At 40.8% G+C, this 19,285-nt stretch overlaps 1 protein-coding gene across 9 annotated transcripts in view; it reads left to right on the top strand.

The window, feature by feature from the left end:
- The window catches only part of YES1 (YES proto-oncogene 1, Src family tyrosine kinase), a 145,286-nt gene that overhangs the window by 81,512 nt on the left and 44,489 nt on the right, over positions 1-19,285 (top strand). For 2 of the 9 annotated variants that reach the window (XM_050767648.1, XM_050767643.1), the window contains exon 1: positions 11,306-11,419. The exons of the other annotated variants lie outside the window; for them this stretch is intronic. The gene's annotated coding sequence lies outside the window, so the exon portion shown is untranslated. Of the gene's footprint in view, positions 1-11,305; positions 11,420-19,285 lie in introns of those variants that run through there. 9 annotated transcript variants of the gene reach the window in all.

Raw genomic sequence — 19,285 nt, 5'->3', positions numbered from 1 at the left:
TTACATGCATGAATCACCATGCCTCGCAAAGTTGTTCTTTTTGAATTGCGGGGTTTGTTGTCTTTTTGACATAAGTGTGTTGGGTCATGAATATTTTAATATAGTCATCTCAGTTAGGAAAACTTTGAAAAAATACCTTGTATACCATTTCCTTAGGTTTTATATCATATATTCTGTTATCAGTACTCAGTAAATGCTAAACAACAGTGTGGAAAATTGTTTCCAGTCAGAAACAACTAAAGCATGTATAGGTAATTTCATGGAATTTAAAACATCCATTCTCAAAACTAATATTATAAAATGGGGGCCATAATATGATAAATCTTTATATAATTCAGTTCAACAAACTTTTTCACATGCTCTGAGCAAGCAAATACTTCTCATACTGTTTTTGTTTGTTTGAGACAGTCTTTCACTCTGTCATCCAGGCTGGAGTGCAGTGGAGAGATCTTGGTTCACTGCAACCTCTGCCTCCTGGGTTCTAGCGATTCTCGTGCCTCAGCCTCCCAAGTAGCTGGCACTACAGGCACACACCACCACCTCTGGCTAATTTTTAAAAAAAATATTTTTAGCAGAGACAGGGTTTCACCAAGTTGGCCAAGCCAGTCTCAAACTCCTGGCCTCAAGTGATCTGTCCACCTTGGCCTCGCAAAGTGCTGGGATTACAGGCGTGAGCCACTGCGCCTAGCCCTAATACTGTTTTAAGAGCACGAAGTAGTATCAGGATTACAAAAATTCTTAACGTTGTTGCATTCTAAAATAGTTTTCCACAGAATATTTGTGCCTTTCTAGATGGAAACTTCCATATCTGTATATGCTAAACTTTGAAAATCAAAATGTTTTATTTTTTAATAAAACCTAAAAAATTTTAACATGTATACACATCGTTATTATGTACATATTTTAAGCAATGATTTTAGGGTTAAAATAGTGTAGCCAGAGGTAAGTGATATTTCAGAAATACGAAGTTCTGGCTTTAATTTTTAGGTCATCCTAAGGAATGAAAAGCTGAATATAAATGGTCATTTTATAGCCCATACTAAAAGGCTCCCCCATGTAATATAAAAATGGAAAGAATCCAGTTTCAGCTTTCTACTAATTATGCTGCTATAAAGACACATGCACACGTATGTTTATTGCAGCACTATTCACAATAGCAAAGACTTGGAATCAACCCAAATGTCCATCAGTGACAGATTGGATTAAGAAAATGTGGCACATATACACCATGGAATACTATGCAGCCATCAAAAAGGATGAGTTTGAGTCCTTTGTAGGGACTTGGATGCAGCTGGAATCCATCATTCTTAGCAAACTATCACAAGAACAGAAAACCAAACACCGCATGTTCTCACTCATAGGTGGGAACTGAACAATGAGATCACTCGGACTCAGGAAGGGGAACATCACACACCGGGGCCTATCATGGGGAGGGGGGAGGGGGGAGGGATTGCATTGGGAGTTATACCTGATGTAAATGACGAGTTGATGGGTGCAGCACAGCAACATGGCACAAGTATACATATGTAACAAACCTGCACGTTATGCACATGTACCCTACAACTTAAAGTATAATAATAATAAATAAATTTTTTAAAAAAAATGGAAAGAAAGGAAACATCAAGTTTTTTGAGTCGAAAACTTTGTATCTCTTTTTAATATACCACCTTTATTGAACTAGAATAAAACCATTCATGCTATTTCTTATTAATTTTTTTACTTCATTATTTTACTCCAAAAAGCCAAAGGAGGCAAGTTCATATGGTTGGGAGATTCAACATGTAAATGCATGTGAAGAGTCAAAATATAAATATGAGGAATGTCTGGAAACAGTCAGTGTGCATCCTGCCTTTCTCATGTACCTGCTGTTTTCTTGTCACCCAGCGTTGATGCCTTACCTGGACATTTCGAGGCTAGGACAGTTGTTGAACTCCAAAGCATTAATAAGTCTTCACAGCTTAAAAGGAGATGCACATAACTAGTAAATTAATTTGATATATGTTGATCTATGGATTAATATCAGTCTTTTTTTATCCCTGCTCTCTTCATTAAAAAATAGATTCAAACATTAATTTTTGATCAGTATTTATCATTTGGGTCAGATTCTAAATGTTGATGGGGAAAAGAATTGATAATTCAACGGAAATTTTTTTTTTTTTTTGAGACAGAGTCTCACTGTGTTGCCCAGGCTGAAGTGCAGTGGCGCGATTTCGGCTCACTGCAGCCTCCGCCTCCCAGGTTAAAGTGATTCTTCTGCCTCAGCCTCCGGAGTAGCTGGAATTACAGGCAGGCACCACCACGCCCAGCTAATCTTTGTGTTTTTAGTAGAGATGGGGTTTTTCCATGTTGGCCAGGATGGTCTCAAACTCCTGACCTTCAGTGATCCACCTGGCTTGGCCTCCCAAAGTGCTGGGATTACAGGTGTGAGCCACCGCACCAAGCCCAACAAAATTTTTTAAAAGACAGTATGTATCAGCTGGGCGCGGTGGCACATGCCTGTAATCCCAGCACTTTGGGAGGCCAAGGTGGGAGGATCACCTGAGGTCAGGAGTTCGAGACCAGCCTGATCGATATGGTGAAACCCCATCTCTACTAAAAATACAAAAATTAGCCGGGCTTGGTGGTGGGCGCCTGTAGTCCCAGCTACTCTGGAGGCTGAGGCAGGAGAATCGCTTGAACCCTGGAGGTGGAGGTTGCGGTGAGCCGAGATTGTGCCACTGCACTCCTTCAGCCTGGGCAACGGAGCGAGACTGTCTCAAAAAAAAAAAAAAAAAAAAAAAGTATGTATTACAGTTTTTAAAGAAACATAATTTTGGCCATCTTTTCTATCAATATGTTCATATACAGTCAGTTCTCATTATTTGTGCTGGTTGTGTTCTATAAGATTATCATGAACACTAACTTATCAAAGACTGAACCATTCCTCCTAGAGGGAATCAGGGTTAGGCTCCTATGAGCTTTTTTAAAGAAATCATACAACCTTGTTATATGTGTGTTTTTGTTCAGAGATGCCTTATATATATTAAATTGTAAATGGATGAAGTCCTTCAGAACATGCAGGTATATTTGACTTTATGGTAGACATATGGTCCTTGGAGCTTGACCGTATAAAAACTTGATGTGCAGCAAATCCTGTTTTCCCATACATTCTTATTCAAGTGGCTCTTAGTTTCCTGTTTCCAAGTGGAAACAATAGCAGTTGCTAAATAATGCAGAAATTGGTATTATCAATTTTTATTGCCACCCTGAACTGATATGGTATTAATTTTAGTAAGCAGGTGAATTCATAAATATGGAATTGAAAATAATGAGGAGCAACTCTGTGTGTGTGTGTGTGTGTGTGTGGATTTATTAAAGATGATGTTTATAGTAATGAATGTTGCAAAGTGGCTTCTAGGCTAACCACAACAATGGACAAAGATTCTATTTTAGGTTTCCTTAGCTTTCTTGCCAGGATCCCTCAAACTTGACACTCTTATGTCAAGCTCCCCTTCCTCCTACTCTAGGGAGGGGAAAAAAGGGAAAAAGTCTCCATGTTTGATATTGTGACAAAGAAGGAAGTCACCCCCCCCATCTCCACCCCACCTTCTGTCTTTGAGTTCTGGTGATTTGAGTAATTTCTATGTGGAGACCAGCTTCCTGTCAAATTCTCATTTAGAGGTTATTTGAAGAGCAATTGCATCTTAAGGTTTCTTAGTTTATTTTGTGTTGCTACAACAATACCACAGATTTGGTAATTTATAAAGAAGAGAAACTTACTTCTCACAGTTCTGGAGGCTGGGAGGTCCAATACCAAAGAGCTGACATCTGGCAAGGGCCTTCTTCTTGCTGCGTTATCCCATGGTGGAAGGTGAGAGGCTGAGAGAGGATTAGAGTGAGGGAGAGAGAGAAACTCACTTAAAAAAGACAGAGTCACTCTTTTGCCCAGGCTGGAGTGCAGTGGCACCATCCTGGCTCACTGCAGCCTTGAACTCCTGGCCTCACGCGTTCCTCCCTACTTCAGCCTCCCAAGTAGCTGGGACTACAGGTGCTCACCAGTGCCTGGCTTTTTTTTTTTCCTTTTCCTTTTGTAGAGACAAAGTCTCACTGGGCTTAGGCTGGTCTCGACGAACTTGCTTTTATAACAAACCCACTCCCATGATAGTGACATTAACCCATTCAGAGGGCACAGTCCTCATAACCTATTTACATCTTAAAGATCCCACCTCTCAACACTGTTGCATCGTGGATTAAGCTTCCAGCACGTGAACTTTGGGGGATATTCAAACCGTAGCGTAGAGTATCATCTGAACAGGCTGGATATAATGCCAACCACAGCCCTACCACCAGGATTCAGACCTTTTAGAGTGCTTCTCTCTCCTTCCAGCTACTTAGAACAAGCCCAGCTTTACTTGTTCCTCTTTCTGCCCCTAACACTCAGTGTTATACTTTAGAAGCTTGGTGAGGGCAGGGGAAGATGGTGTCTCTTATTGGCTTGTTTCCTTTTAGGACTTATTTAGATGGATGAGTTAACTCCATTGACTCAGTCACTTGGTTTTTAATAATTTCCACCAGCGTCCAACATTTTGGCTTTCATGGGCCGCATTGGAAGAAGAATTGTCTTGGGCCACACATAAAATACAATAATACTAACGATAGCTGATGAGGTTAAAAAAAAAAAAAAGGCCGGGCGCGGTGGCTCAAGCCTGTAATCCCAGCACTTTGGGAGGCCGAGACGGGCGGATCACGAGGTCAGGAGATCGAGACCATCCTGGCTAACACAATGAAACCCCGTCTCCACTAAAAAAAAAAAATACAAAAAAATTAGCCGGGCGTGGTGGCGGCGCCTGTAGTCCCAGCTACTCAGGAGGCTGAGGCAGGAGAATGGCGTGAACCCGGGAGGCGGAGCTTGCAGTGAGCCGAGATCGCGCCACTGCACTCCAGCCTGGGCGACAGAGCGAGATTCCGCCTCAAAAAAAAAAAAAAAAAGGCCGGGCGCGGTGGCTCAAGCCTGTAATCCCAGCACTTTGGGAGGCCGAGACGGGCGGATCACTAGGTCAGGAGATCGAGACCATCCTGGCTAACACGGTGAAACCCCGTCTCTACTAAAAAAATACAAAAAACTAGCCGGGCGAGGTGGCGGGCGCCTGTAGTCCCAGCTACTCGGGAGGCTGAGCCAGGAGAATGGCGTGAACCCGGGAGGCGGAGCTTGCAGTGAGCTGAGATCCGGCCACTGCACTCCAGCCTGGGTGACAGAGCGAGACTCCGTCTCAAAAAAAAAAAAAAAAAAAAAAAAAGGTCTGTGCATAACTTTTGTGATATTTGCCACCACAGATAAGCAAAGTAGTCCTCACATTCAAAGGGTTGGACACCCGTGATCCTCCTAATTTAAGTTATATTGCTTAGTATGGAAGCATACTGACTCTCTGAACCCTAATGGATGAGCATGATTTTTGTAGTATACTGATTATAAACGTGGGTACTGTGGTAGGCAGTATCTTGGCTCCCAGAGATGTCCATGCTCTGTGAATTCTCAGAACCTTTGAATATGTTAGGTTACATGGTAAAGAGGAGTTACAGTTGCAGGTAGAGTTAAAATTCCTGATCAACTGATTTTAAAATAGGGAGTTTATCCTGGCTTATCCAGGTAGGCACAATAGAGAGTAACAGTGGTTTTTAGGAGTGGAAGAGAAAAGCAGGAAAGTCAAAGAAATGTAACAACAAAGCAGAGTCAGAAAGAGACAACATTCCAGGGCTTAAAGGTGGAAGGAGTCTGTGAGCCAAGGAATGTGGACAGCCCCCACAAGCTAGAAGGGGCAAGAACTGATTTTCTCTGAATCTCCAGAAGGAAATGCAGCCCTGCTGACACCTTGATTTTAGCCCAGTGACACCGGTGCCAGACTTCTGAACTGTAAGACAAATAACGTTTGTATTGTTTTAAGCCACTACATTTGTGGTAATTTGTTGTAGCAGCAATAATTAATGGACACTGAGCCGAAATGTTCTGAGTTCATTCTCAGCTTCTGGCTCTGTCACTTAGTAGTTTTGTGACATAGAACCAAAACCTATTTAACCTCTCCGGCCTCAGTTTCCTCTTCTGTAAAACAGGGATAATAACACATATCTTCAATGGTTATTGCCTGGATTAAATCAGTGCATCCAATGTACACACTTACATACATCTTTATTATTTATATTTTAATATGAGCATATAGAAAACTTGTAATGAAAACAAAATAATTATTCATCTTAATTTTTCTTAAAACAGAATAAGTTAGACATTTTATTTAGTAATTGTCCCATGGACATTTAAAATTACAAGAAAAGTTGGGCCGTATATATGACAACATGTGTCTTAAAATGAATATTTTTTTGCCAGTATGAAATTTGAGAAAATTCCATCACTATTATGCCTGTTTTGTTTAATATAAGGAAAAGGATTTTTCTAATTATTCCCAAAAGAAAAAAGCTTTTAGTGTTTATTGTATGTTACAAATATTAATAACATGAAAAATTAATGAACTGGATGTGGTGGTTCATGCCTGTAATCCCAGCACATTGGGAAGCCGAGGTGAGTGGATCACCTGATGTCAGGCATACAAGACCAGCCTGGCCAACATGGTGAAACCCATTTCTACTAAAAATACAAAAATTAGCTGGCCATGGTGGCAGGCGCCTGTAATCCCAGCTACTTGGGTGGCTGAAGCAGGAGAATTGCTTGAACCTGGGATGCAAGGTTGCAGTGAGCTGAGTTCGCACCATTGCACTCCAGCCTGGGGAGCAAGAGTGAAACTCTGTCTCAAAAAAAGAAAGAAAGAAAGAAAGAAAGAAAAATTGATGATATATGTAGAAGCTTAGAAAAATCTGTTGTGGGTAGGGAATGGGAAGCAAATATGCTACGAGCTTACAGACTTCTACCTTTTTTTCTCCTGGTTTTTCCAGTTCAACTCAATTGAGCTTTCAGATTCAATTTTGTTATAACATTGCATTTGTATGAATTTCTTGAGAGCTGTGATTATTTTGTGTGTGTGTGTTTCCCTACTTTACTAAGAAGAGTTTTCTGTTCAGTTTGGAACAAGGTTTCGGAAAGACATTTAGGGTGTACTAGTTTCAATTTTTAAATGTATATTTGAGATATTTTCTCAACTTTCTCTTTGGGTCTTTAGCTAAAATATGCGGTATAATGTTTTATTTATTTATTTATTTATTTTTAAGAGATGGGGTCTAGCTATTTTGCCCTGGCAGACTCAAATTCCTGGGCTCAAGTGATCCTCTGCCTTGGCTTCCTGAGTACCTGGGACTTACAGACATGTGCCACCAAACCTAGTGACTATATAATTTTTAAAAGTATTATTAGAATATCTTTACATACTTTTCTTTAAAAAAAAAAAAGTTAACCTTTGTAGTCTGTTTTGCAGCATTAGCTATTGAGATCAGAAATTCAGAAAGTTAGCTGAACGTGATGGCTCATGCCTGTAATCCCAGCTCTTTGGGAGGCCAAGACAGGTGGATCACTTGAGGTCAGGAGTTCAAGACCAGCCTGGCTAACATGACGAAACCCTGTCTCTACTAAAAATACAAAAATTAGCCGGGCATGGTGGTGCACGCCAGTAATCCTAGTTACTCCGGAGCCTGAGGCACAAGAATCACTGGAACCTGGGAGGCGGAGGTTGCAGTGAGCCAATATCGTGCCGCTGCACTCCAACCTGAGTGACAGAACAAGACTCTGTCTCAAAATTCAGAAAGTTAAAATTAAAAAGAAAAAATAATCCTTTTTACATATTTTATATTGATGTCACACATTTCCCATTCATATAAGATTTAAAATCATAGATGTGTTAACTTTAAACTTGTGACTAATTAATAATATATTTTTATTATAGCTAATTCACGTAAGTAAAACAATTCTCTTGAAATGTTAATAGCTTTTACTGAGTAGATGGAGTAGTGAGCCCTAAGTGTTTTGATTGCCCAGACTCTCTCATTTTCTGGGACCTTTCCCATCATCTCATGGTTCAGGTGGGATCTGCCATGTTCCATTGGTGATCCTGCCTCTTGGCTAGTGAGGGCTGACCCAGAGGGAGGCAGCTGATCAAAGCTGGGCCAGGGTCCTTTAGGAATTTGGAATTGATATTTATGGTTCCTCAGCCTAGCTGTAAAATGAAAATCATAACTCTGGGACTATTGCCAGCCATGTTTTACCTTATGAAGAGCTGAAAAGGCCGTTGTGCCACAGGAGAGAAGAATGAAGCACATGAGCATAGTAGCAAAGATGAAAGAGGGAAAGAGACTAAGATAAAACACATGGAGTGGGTGACGGAGAGATGGGAGTGGGGTGGAGAGGGACCAGGTAGTTGGGGAGGGGAGAGGAAATGGGGAAGCAAGGGAAGTGATGGAAAGACCAGGAGAAACAGAGAAGAAACAAACTAAATTTCCACAACGTGGGTTGCTGGTTCTAGTTTCTCTTATGACCCTGAATTCCATGAGGCACTCCTATAACTTATTTTTTTAAAATCCCCTTTTTGCTTAAGCTACCTCTAGTCAGATTCTGTCCTTGAAGCCGTAAGTTTTAACCAAGGCAAACACTGCTGTCATTCAGATATGTGCTATGATTGCTTTGCATATGATATCAGTTAATTCTTACAACCTTGCAAGATAGGTATTATTCCTCCAAAAAAAAAAAAAAAAAAGAAATTCAGGCTTAGAAAAGATAAAGTAATTTGATCAAGGAAGGATCACCGTAGCTAGTAAGTGACAGAACCAGAATTGAAATGTATGTCTAACTCCAAAGTCAGTTTGTATTCATGATCTGTAAAAATATTTATTGAGCATCAGCTATGGATCAACACTAGGCTAAGCTACAAGAGAGAAAATTTCATTGTCTCAAAGTTTGCAGTTCAGAGGAAGGTAAACAGGCAGTGACAATTCAGTGTCATAAATGGTGTGGGGACAGGAATAAAATATACTATGCGAGCACATGGGAGATCAAGGAAGATTCCTTGAACGTTTAAGCTAAGACCTGAAGGTTGAATAGTCACAAGCCAAGCATAAGGAAAGAGGGAGGTTGTGCCAAACATTTATGAAAATAGTATGGTACATTTGAGGATCTAAAAGAAATTCAAGAGCCAGTAGAGGTAAGTTAAGCAAATCATACAAGGCCCTCTGTTTTGTTTTTTGTTTTTTTTTTTTTTTTGAGATGGAGTTTCACTCTTGTCCCCCAGGCTGCAGTGCAATGGCGCAATCTCGACTCACTGCAACCTCCGTCTCCCAGGTTCAAGCAATTCTCCTCCCTCAGCCTCCTGAGTAGCTGGGATTATAGGTGCCTGCCACCATGCCCGGTTAATTGTTTGTATTTTTAGTAGAGACGGGGTTTCACTGTGTTAGTCAGGCTGATCTCAAACTCCTGACCTCAGGTGATCCACCCACCTTGGGCCCCAAAGTGCTGGGATTAAAGGTGTGAGCCACCGTGCCTGGCCAAGGTCTTCTGTTTTACGTTAAGGAGTTTTGACTTTATATTGGGAAAAAAAGGGGACTGGACCATCAAAGGCTCATAATTAGACTTTGTTTTCTAGAGAACACAAACATTTTTCACATTACAGCCAGGAAGGATTGGAGACCTAACACTGTAGAAGGATGGAAGTCAGTTGAGGAGGCTTTTGCAGTAATCCAGTCAAGGGAAGTAGTAATTAGTTGGGGAAGAAATGGAAGTATTCCAGAGATTACAGAGCAGTATGGTCAGATCCTGGTGACCAGTTGGCCATATGGGGCACAGGAAGATGTCTTAGTCCATTTTCAGAATACTTGAAACTGGCTAATTTATAAAGGAAAGGAATTTATTTCTTTTTTTTTTTTTTTTTTGAGACGGAGTCTTGCTCTGTAGCCCGGGCTGGAGTGCAGTGGCCGGATCTCAGCTCACTGCAAGCTCCGCCTCCCGGGTTTACGCCATTCTCCTGCCTCAGCCTCCGGAGTAGCTGGGACTACAGGCGCCCGCCACCTCGCCCAGCTAGTTTTTTGTATTTTTAGTAGAGACGGGGTTTCACGGTGTTAGCCAGGATGGTCTCGATCTCCTGACCTCGTGATCCGCCCATCTTGGCCTCCCAAAGTGCTGGGATTACAGGCTTGAGCCACCGCGCCCGGCCAGGAATTTATTTCTTACAGATCTGGAGGCAGAGAAGTCCAAGGTCAAGGGGTGGCATCTGGGAATGGCTTTCTTGCTGGTAGGACTCTTGCCTACAGAATCCTTAGGTGATGCAGGGTATCAGGTGGTGAGGGGGCTGAATGTGCTGTTGTGCTAAGCTCAGATCTCTCTTCCTCTTACAAAGCCATCAGTTGTACTCCCATGATGACCCATGAATCTGTTTATCCTTTATTAATCCATACATTGATTAATTTATTAATAAGGGCAGAGCCCTCATTATCCAATCATCGCTTAAAGGCCCCCTTTTCAATACTGCCACACTGGAGATTAAGTTTGTGTTTTTGTTTTTGTTTTGGAGACAAAGTCTCATTTTGTCGCCCAAGCTGGAGTGCAGATTGCAGTGGCATGATCTTGGCTAACTGTGACTCCCACCACCCTGGTTCAAGCGATTCTCCTGCCTCAGCCTCCCAAGTAGCAGGTGTGTGCCTCAACGTCTGGCTAATTTTTGCATTTTTAGTAGAGACGAGCTTTCATCATGTTGGCCAGGCTGGTTTCAAACTCCTGACCTCAGGTAATCTACCCTCCTCAGCCTCCCAAAGTGCTGGGATTACAGGCGTGAGCCACCGCACGCAGCCTCTTTGGTCTCTCTTAAAGAGATTTAAGAAAAAAAAAAAAAAAAAAAGACTACATACATTGTTACAGAAACAAGTGAATGGTATTTTTACAGTTTAAAACCCCAATTAAAGAAGAGTACATGCAGTACCTGAGGAGCATTTAATTGACATAAGGACTTGAAAGTGGTATCTAATTATTTACTGTAATTTGCTGGTCAAAAATCTTGACAAAAGACTGAAAGTAAGGTGTGAAAATCTGAGAGAATAAAGATTCTTGAGACAGGTGTATGGTCAGCTTATTTTTTGAGTTGACTGGATTTGTAGAGGGAATGATGCATAATAGTACTTGACAGGTGCCTTTCTACCAACAAAATGTCTTTAATAATTGCCTGAGGTGGCTGAAGGTAATTAACTGTTACCTGGGATCTTCATAATTCAGATCTGTTCTATGTTGAATTTAATACATTTTTTTTTAAATCTCGAGGCTTTAATTTGTTAGTTATTTTTGTTACTGTAATCTATAACAAACAAAAATTATCCTCTACATTTCTTTTTTTTTTTTTTTTTGAGACAGGGTCTCTGTCGCCCAGGCTGGAGTGCAGTGGTGCGATCGTAGCTAACTGCAGCCTTGACCTCCCAGGCTCGAGCTGTCCTCCCACCTCAGCCTTCTGAGTAGCCGGGACTACAGGTGTGTACCACGATGCCCGGCAAATTTTAAAATTTTCTTGTCGGGGATGGGAGTCCCCTTTTGTTGCCCAGGCTGGTCCTGAACTCCTGGACTCAAGTGATTCTCCCACCTCAGCCTCCCAAACTGCTGGGATCAGCCACTGCACCCAACCATACAATTCTTTACATATTTTTTACATCAGACTCTTCTCATGGCTGATCCTATATCAGACTTCATTAAAGAAACCATGAGGTTCCAGGAATTTAGGAGTTGGGTTACTTTTCTTTAAAGTCAATTGTTTGTATATCTAAAGGGCAGAAAAAGAAAAAGATGGTAAAAAATTGGTACCATTACCGACCCCTGCAAGATCAGTTTTCCATTGCTAACATTTCTTGTCTCCTTTGACTCTTGGAAAATGAAGTTCTTTGTTTGCTTTTACAAGACAAAGTGCACGCCCTTTAGTAATCTGCTGCTTCCTTCTCTGCCTATGTTTTCTCTTTTGTGGTCCTGCCTGTCCTTTGTGCTTTATGCTTAAGAGAGGGGATTTAAAAATGAAAGAAAAATCATAGACTAGATTATGGCCTGTAGAACACCGTGACCTATGGAAATTGTTCATGTTTTATGAAGTTAAGTCTCTAAATTTATTTTTCTAGGATTTCTTAAAGATTTAAAACTTGTATGTAAATTCGAGCCATCTGGGCAAAATGCCAGACTAGGGCTATTCCGCCCAAACTAGATAGAGCATGTAGTGTCACAATTAGTTAGCTTATTAGAGTTAGTTTATAGAAATAATGTACATTTAATTTTTTAAGAGGCTCAGAAATGTGGTAAATCATTTGAGAATTTTTAGTCACTGTTACTAATCATAAGGCAACATTGTCATGCTGACAGGCAGGGTGCTGTTTCCAAAGTTAGTAGATTTTTGCCATAGGTTGAGGAGTGGGTTTGGCTGTAAATAATGTTACCATGTTTGTTACATTTTCTAAAGGGCTAATATTTAATAACTTACCAATGAACAAAGAATGTTATACACAAGGCTTCCCTAAAGGATGTATGGATTGTAGAAATAATGCAGTATAGAAGTCAGAGGACCTGGTTCCCTAGTTTTGCCTACTTTTAGCCCCCTGTCCTTGAGCAAGGCATGTAATAACCTCCCTCCATTTCAGTTTCTTCAAATGTAAAATGTAGAGATTATGCCTGCTTGTCATGGTAACATATTGGGATTATTTTGGGATCAAATTAAATAATAACAACTTTGAAGACATAAAGCACTGTCAAAGTGTAAAATTTTATTAAAGCAAAGTAATAGTGTAACACTGTACAACATAATGTGTGTGTACAACATAATGTGTTAACTGTTAATGATTGAACCAGATACATTATAAACTTATTTCAAATTTGTTATAGCTTTACTAAACATGCTGCTATAAGTACGTTCTGATATAGGTAATTCTTTTTTTTATTTTATTTTATTTTTTTTTTTGAGCCAGAGTGTCGCTCTGTTGTCCAGGCTGGAGTGTAATGGCGTGACCTCAGCTCGTTGCAACCTCCGCCTCTTGGGTTAGAGCGATGCTCCTGCCTCAGCCTCTCAAGTAGCTGGGATTACAGGCACACACCACCATGCCTGGCTAATTTTTGTATTTTTAGTAGAGACAGGGTTTCACCATGTTGGCCAGGCTTATGTTGAACTCCTGACCTCAAGTGATCCGCCCGCCTCAGCCTCCCAAAGTGTTGGGATTACAGGCATGAGCCAAGGTGCCCAGCCTGATACAGGTAATTCTGATAGATGACCACCTAACATAAAGTTGAAAATTTTTCATATGACTTATGGAGTTGATAAGTTATGAAATAGTTGGAAAACCTACAAGTATTTCTAGAATTTTTGTTAGGCTTGGCTTTTTGGAGGAGGGAGGAATATAAATGTCAGGCAGGTTGTTGGATAGAATTAATCAGAATCAAGTTACAATACGGTGATTTATTTTTTCAACAAAATTAAATGAATGTCCTTATGTACATATATAAAGCAATTAGTGCTAAATAGAAGGAAATATAAGATCCTTGAGTCATAGGCTCTGTTCCCTGTTGTTGTTTTGACCTCCTTCCCTTCTTATTCTTCACCAGCACCAGACTACTTAAGACTTAAAACCCCACTTTGTTCCCTCTTGTTTACGAGCCTTTGCACATCCTGCTGCCTCTGCTTCAAAGATATTTTCTAGAGCAAAAGAACGAAAATAAATTAATAATTGCCTCCTGATTTTTGTGGTTAGTGCCCAGTTGACCTTTTTGTTTTTCATAACCACAAATACATGTTTTGGAAGATAGGGAAAGCATATTAGAAAAGTAAGTTGGGGAAGTTAACCTGGAATGCTTGGTTAAGGGTTGAGGTTTTATTTTGTAGGTTGTAGGAAGCCATTGACAGATGTATCCAAGAGAGTGTTACAGACAGAGTTCTACTTTATAAAGATTGTTGGGCAGTCAACATTTTGGAACCTCCTTGGGTTGGATTGGAGGTTAGGAATCACCATATATTGTCAGATCATGAGGCAGAATTGTAGAAACAGTTATGATTAGGATCTGAAAACAAACAGTCAAACATTCATTCATGTACAAAATATTAATGCTTTTTATGTTTCAGGCTGTCTTCTAGGTTCTGGGGATGCAGGAGTAAAATACTAAATCCTACTCCTCCAATATACAGAAAATTAAAGAATGCCTTACAAGTCAATAAGAAAAGAACAGACAACCCTATAGAACAGTGGATAAATGTCTTGAACAGACCTTTCATAAAAGATAATGGCCGGTAAACATGTGTAAAGGTGCCATTTCATTAGTAATTATGAACATAAAATTAAAATCACAATGAGAGACTCCTACACACCCACCAGATACATTTTAAAAGATTGGCCAGGCATAGTGGCATGAGCCTGTAACCCGAGCTACATGGGAGGCTGAGGCGCGAGAATCACTTGAACCCCAAAGACAGAGGTTGCAGTGAGCCAACATTGCATCACTGCACTCCAGCCTGGGCGACAGAGGGAGACTCCCATCTCAAAAAAAAAGGATCAAATATAGCAAGTATTGATGATGTAAAGCAATGGTAACTCTCATGCTCGCTAGTGAGAGTATAAACTGCTATAGCTACTCTAGAAAACTGTTTAGCAGTGCAAACACTTTGACCCAGCAATCTATTGCAAGGTTATGTCCAGTGGAATATGCATACATGTATACCAAGGAGGGCTCAGGAATGTTCATTGCTGTCATTATTATAATAGCAAAAAAAAACTGGAAACAATTCATATCCCTTACCTATGGTATATTCATATAAAGGAATGCTACACAGCAGTGAAAACAGAGTACAGCTATTCCTGATAATACAGATGAGTCTCACAAGCATCGTTAAGTGAAAGAGGTCAAACACAAAATAAGGCATTATATATGATTCCATTTTATTTTTATTTATTTGAGGCAAGGTCTCACTCTGTCACCCAGGCTGGAGTACAGTGGCACAATCACGGCTCATTATAGCCTCCATCTCCCAGGCTCAAGCGATCCTCCAACCTCAGCCTCCCAAGTGTCTGGGACTACAGGTGTATGCCACCATGCTCAGCTAATTTTTTTACTTTTTGTAGAGATGAGGTCTCATGTTGCTCAGGCTGGTCTCAAACTCCTGGGCTCACGCAGTCCTCCTGCTTTGGCTTTCCAAAGTGTTGGTATTATAAGCGTGAGCCACTATGCCCAGCCATGATTCCCAAAGTGTTGGTATTACAAGCATGAGCCACTATGCCCGGGCGTGATTCCATTTATAAGAAGCCTTACAAGCAGGCAAAATTTAAACTGTAAAGTTAGAAGTCAAGATAGTGGTTAAGAGGAACTGTGCAGGGTTAATAGCTTGAGATAGGGCTTCTTGGGTGCTGACAGGGCATCTTGGTCTGGGTGGTGAGTACATTGGTGTTGAGTTTATGTAATTCATTCACCTGTACATTTATGTGTATTTTTCTTTGTGCTATATTTCAATAATTTTTTTTTTAATTTGCCCATCTTTACATGCTGTGGAAGAGAGCCATCGTTATCAAAATGATCGCTGTTGTAGTGAACATTCGTGCTTCAAATACCTGGCACTGTGTTAGGTGTTAATGTGTGTGTGTGTGTGTACACTCATATATATATATACTCCTGTGTATATATACACATACTCATTTAATCTTCACAACTCTATGAGGTTTACTTTTATTATTTGCATTTTACAGATAAGGAAACTGGGACACAGAAAGGTTGAGTAACTTGCTGAAGCTCACCCAGCTAGTAAGTGAGGGACTCAGACTTTGCACCTAGACATTCTGTCTCTGACGTCTGTGCTCTTAACTGCTCTGCCATACATACAATAAGCTGGGAGTATGCTTGGTCTGTTTGAAGGAGAGCAAGAAGGCCAGTGTAGCAGAAGTGTGAGGCAAGTTGGGGCAAAGTAGTAGGAGTTGAAGACTACATAGTAGGTTATTGGAACTTGAAGGCCATGGTAGGAACTTTGGCTTTTACTCTAAGTGCAGTTGGAAGTATTTGGGTGGATTATGGCAGAGGAGTGATGTTAAATGATTTATTTTTTAATCATTTATATTTTAAAAGGAAAACTGTGAGACAAGCCTGTAAATGGTGCAGTGGCAGGAACTGGGAGACCAGTTAGGCTATTAGAATAATTCAGTATTGTTGAATTAGTCAAAGATGATGTGACTTAGACCAGGGTGGCAGTGGGAGGTGGAGAGAAGTTTTCAGATACTGAATATATTTTGAGAATAGGGCCAGGAGAGTTATTGAGGAATTTAAGGGTGTGAAATAGATAATAAGGATGATTTTAGAATTTTGGCCTGAACAACTAGAAGAATGGCATTAACATTTATCAAGATGGGGAAGATTGCAAGCGGAGTTGGTTTGGGGAGGAAGATTAGGATTCTTGGAAATGTTAAATTCGAAATCCTTTTAGACGTCCAAGTGAAGATATTGCATAGACAGTTAAAGTGAGTTCAAGTGAGAAGTTCAGAAGTCCATAAAGATATAAATTTGATAATCATCAATTTGCAGGTGGTATTTAAAGATATGAGACTGGGTGATATCTCCAAAGGAATGAATGTAATAGAGAAGTCCTTTCTGCAGCAGTCCAGTGTGTAGATGTCAGGGAGATGAGGAACAATCAGCACAGGAGACTGAGAAGGAGCAGCCAGTAAGATGGGGGAAACCAAGAGGGTGATGTCTTAGAAAGCAGATGGGAGGGCCAGGCGCAGTGGCTCACACCTGTAATCCCAGCACATTGGGAGGCCAGGGCAGGTGGATCACAATGTCAGGAGTTCGAGACCAGCCTGGCCAAGATGGTGAAACCCCGTCTCTACTAAAAAAATACAAAAATTAGCTGGGCGCGATGGTGGGCGCCTGTAATTCCAGCTACTCGGGAGGCTGAGGCAGGAGAATTGCTCAAACCCAGGAGGCAGAGGTTGCAGTGAGCCGAGATTGCACCACTGCACTCTAGCCTGGGCAACAGAGCAAGACTGCATCTCAAAAAAAAAAAAAAGCAAGCAAGCAGGTGGGAAAAGTGTTTTAAGGAAGAGACAGAACCTCAGTTTTTTTCTTATTTTTTATTTTATTATTAGTCAGCATTGGATCAGATTGTGTTTTTTTTTTTTTTTTTTTTTTTTTTTTTTTTTTTTTGAGACGGAGTCTTGCTCCGTCACCCAGGCTGGAGTGCAGTGGCCGGATCTCAGCTCACTGCAAGCTCCGCCTCCCGGGTTCACGCCATTCTCCTGCCTCAGCCTCCCGAGTAGCTGGGACTACAGGCGCCCGCCACCTCGCCCAGCTAGTTTTTTGTATTTTTTTTTTTAGTAGAGACGGGGTTTCACCATGTGAGCCAGGATGGTCTCGATCTCCTGACCTCGTGGATCAGATTGTATTTTAAGTGAATGTGAGAAACATAGGAAACTTGGAACAAAGTTTGCTAAAAGTGGGATATATGGAAAGAAAAGAAGCAGGAAAGTTATACAATGGACAGGATTATGAAAGTCTGGAGGTTTGACCATCTTAAATACCTGGTAGCTGACCATCTTAAATACCTGGAGTCTGACCATCTTAAATACCTGGTAGCTTTTCTCAGTGTCTGTCTTTCCTCACTGTCTTACCAACCTTTTAATTCATACAGGATTTTGAATCAAAAGATGAGTGTCATGGTTCAAATTTTTGAATACAGTGATTTACCTTCTTTTAGGGGTTGACAAGACAGCCATATAAGAAATAGGAAAGGGGCCATTTTACTTCTCTGCTCCTGAGAACTTGCCCCATCAGCAAAGCTCTTTTAGTTCCACTCTGCCTTCTCTTGCCCATTATCCAGGAAGATGAAAGTAGTTCAGGTATGAGGAGGGAACAAAGTAAAGCCGTCTGTACTGACCTGACTCCTCCCTCTGGTAATGGCAGGTGACTTAGTAGAGCTGGATCAACATTAATCATTAATATTCCAGATTTATGACTTCATCTCCATTAAATAAAAATCTAATGTGGAAATGTGTTTCAATTTGAAAAGTTTTTACTTTTAGTGCATATTGCTAAAATGTGTATTTCTACTAGCTATTAAAGAAAGATCAATCTAAGAGACCTTATGTTAAGAAGAGATTGTGCCAAAGAGGCCAGTCATCATGGAACCTTCTAGTCCACAGCCTCTTAAGGAAACCATAGGACCAGTCTGTAGCCAAACCATAACTGGTCAGCAGGTTAGTGCAGTTAGATAGCAGTTTATATTTTTTTGCTTTTACTCTTGGCCATGCAAATGCAAACTCAGAAATAGGCAATTCAAGTGCTTTGGAAGATTGAGGGAACCTGGAGCAGACCACAAATGAATAAAAATTATGAGTAAGTAGAAGTTACGAGGTAGAGAATAGGTACCACCAGTAGAGAGTAAAGTAGTTAGACACATCAGAAGTACAGAAATAGAGATGCTGGCCAGGCGTGGTGGCTCATACCTGTAATCCCAGCACTTTGAGAGGCCGAGGCAGGTGGATCACCTGAGGTCAGGAGTTCAAGACCAGTCTGACCAACATGGTGAAACCCCGTCTCTACTAAAAATATAAAATTAGCTGTGCATGGTGTTGTGTGCCTGTAATCCCAGCTACTCAGGAGGCTGAGGCAGGAGAATTGCTTGAACCCAGGAGGCAGAGGTTGCAGTGAGCCGAGATCGCACCATTGCACTCCAGCCTGGGTGACAAGAGTGAGACTCCACCTCAAAAAAAAAAAGAAAGAAAAGAAAAAAAAGAAATAGAGATGCTTAATCCACATTACAGTAGGGAAGCAAAAAGTTCCGGAAAACAAAGCAATGTTTACCTAGTATCAAGACTTGAATTCAAACTTGAACGTGCAGGCCAGATGCGGTGGCTCATGCCTCTAATCCCAGCACTTTGGGAGGCCAAAGCAGGCGGATCACCTGAGGTTGGGAGTTTGAGACCAGCCTGACCAACGTGGAGAAATGCTGTCTCTACTGAAAATACAAAATTAGCATGGTGTGGTTGGTGCATGCCTGTAATCCCAGCTACTCAGGAGGCTGAGGCAGGAGAATCACTTGAACCCAGGAGGTGGAGGTTGCCATGAGCCGAGATTGCGGCATTGCATGCCAGCCTGGGCAACAAGAGTGAAACTCTGTGTCAAAAAAAAAAAAAAACTTGAACAAGCTTTTGTAGTGTATGATCAGACTGTCTTGTAATTTCTGATTTTTATGTGAAATTCTTGCCTCTTCCTTATTACCATTTTTATCTTTACAATGAAATCCCTTCTTCAGTCCAAAAGAACCCAACATTAAGCTGAGTATAAATATTTAGACTTACCAAGCAGATACATAAGGAAATACTTTTTAACATTTTTTTC

The sequence above is a fragment of the Macaca thibetana genome, chromosome 18 (assembly GCF_024542745.1).
Source record: "Macaca thibetana thibetana isolate TM-01 chromosome 18, ASM2454274v1, whole genome shotgun sequence".
Taxonomy (NCBI): Eukaryota; Metazoa; Chordata; class Mammalia; order Primates; family Cercopithecidae; genus Macaca; species Macaca thibetana.
The sequence above is the reverse complement of the archived record's forward strand: the minus strand, read 5'-3'. Positions and strand labels throughout refer to the sequence as shown.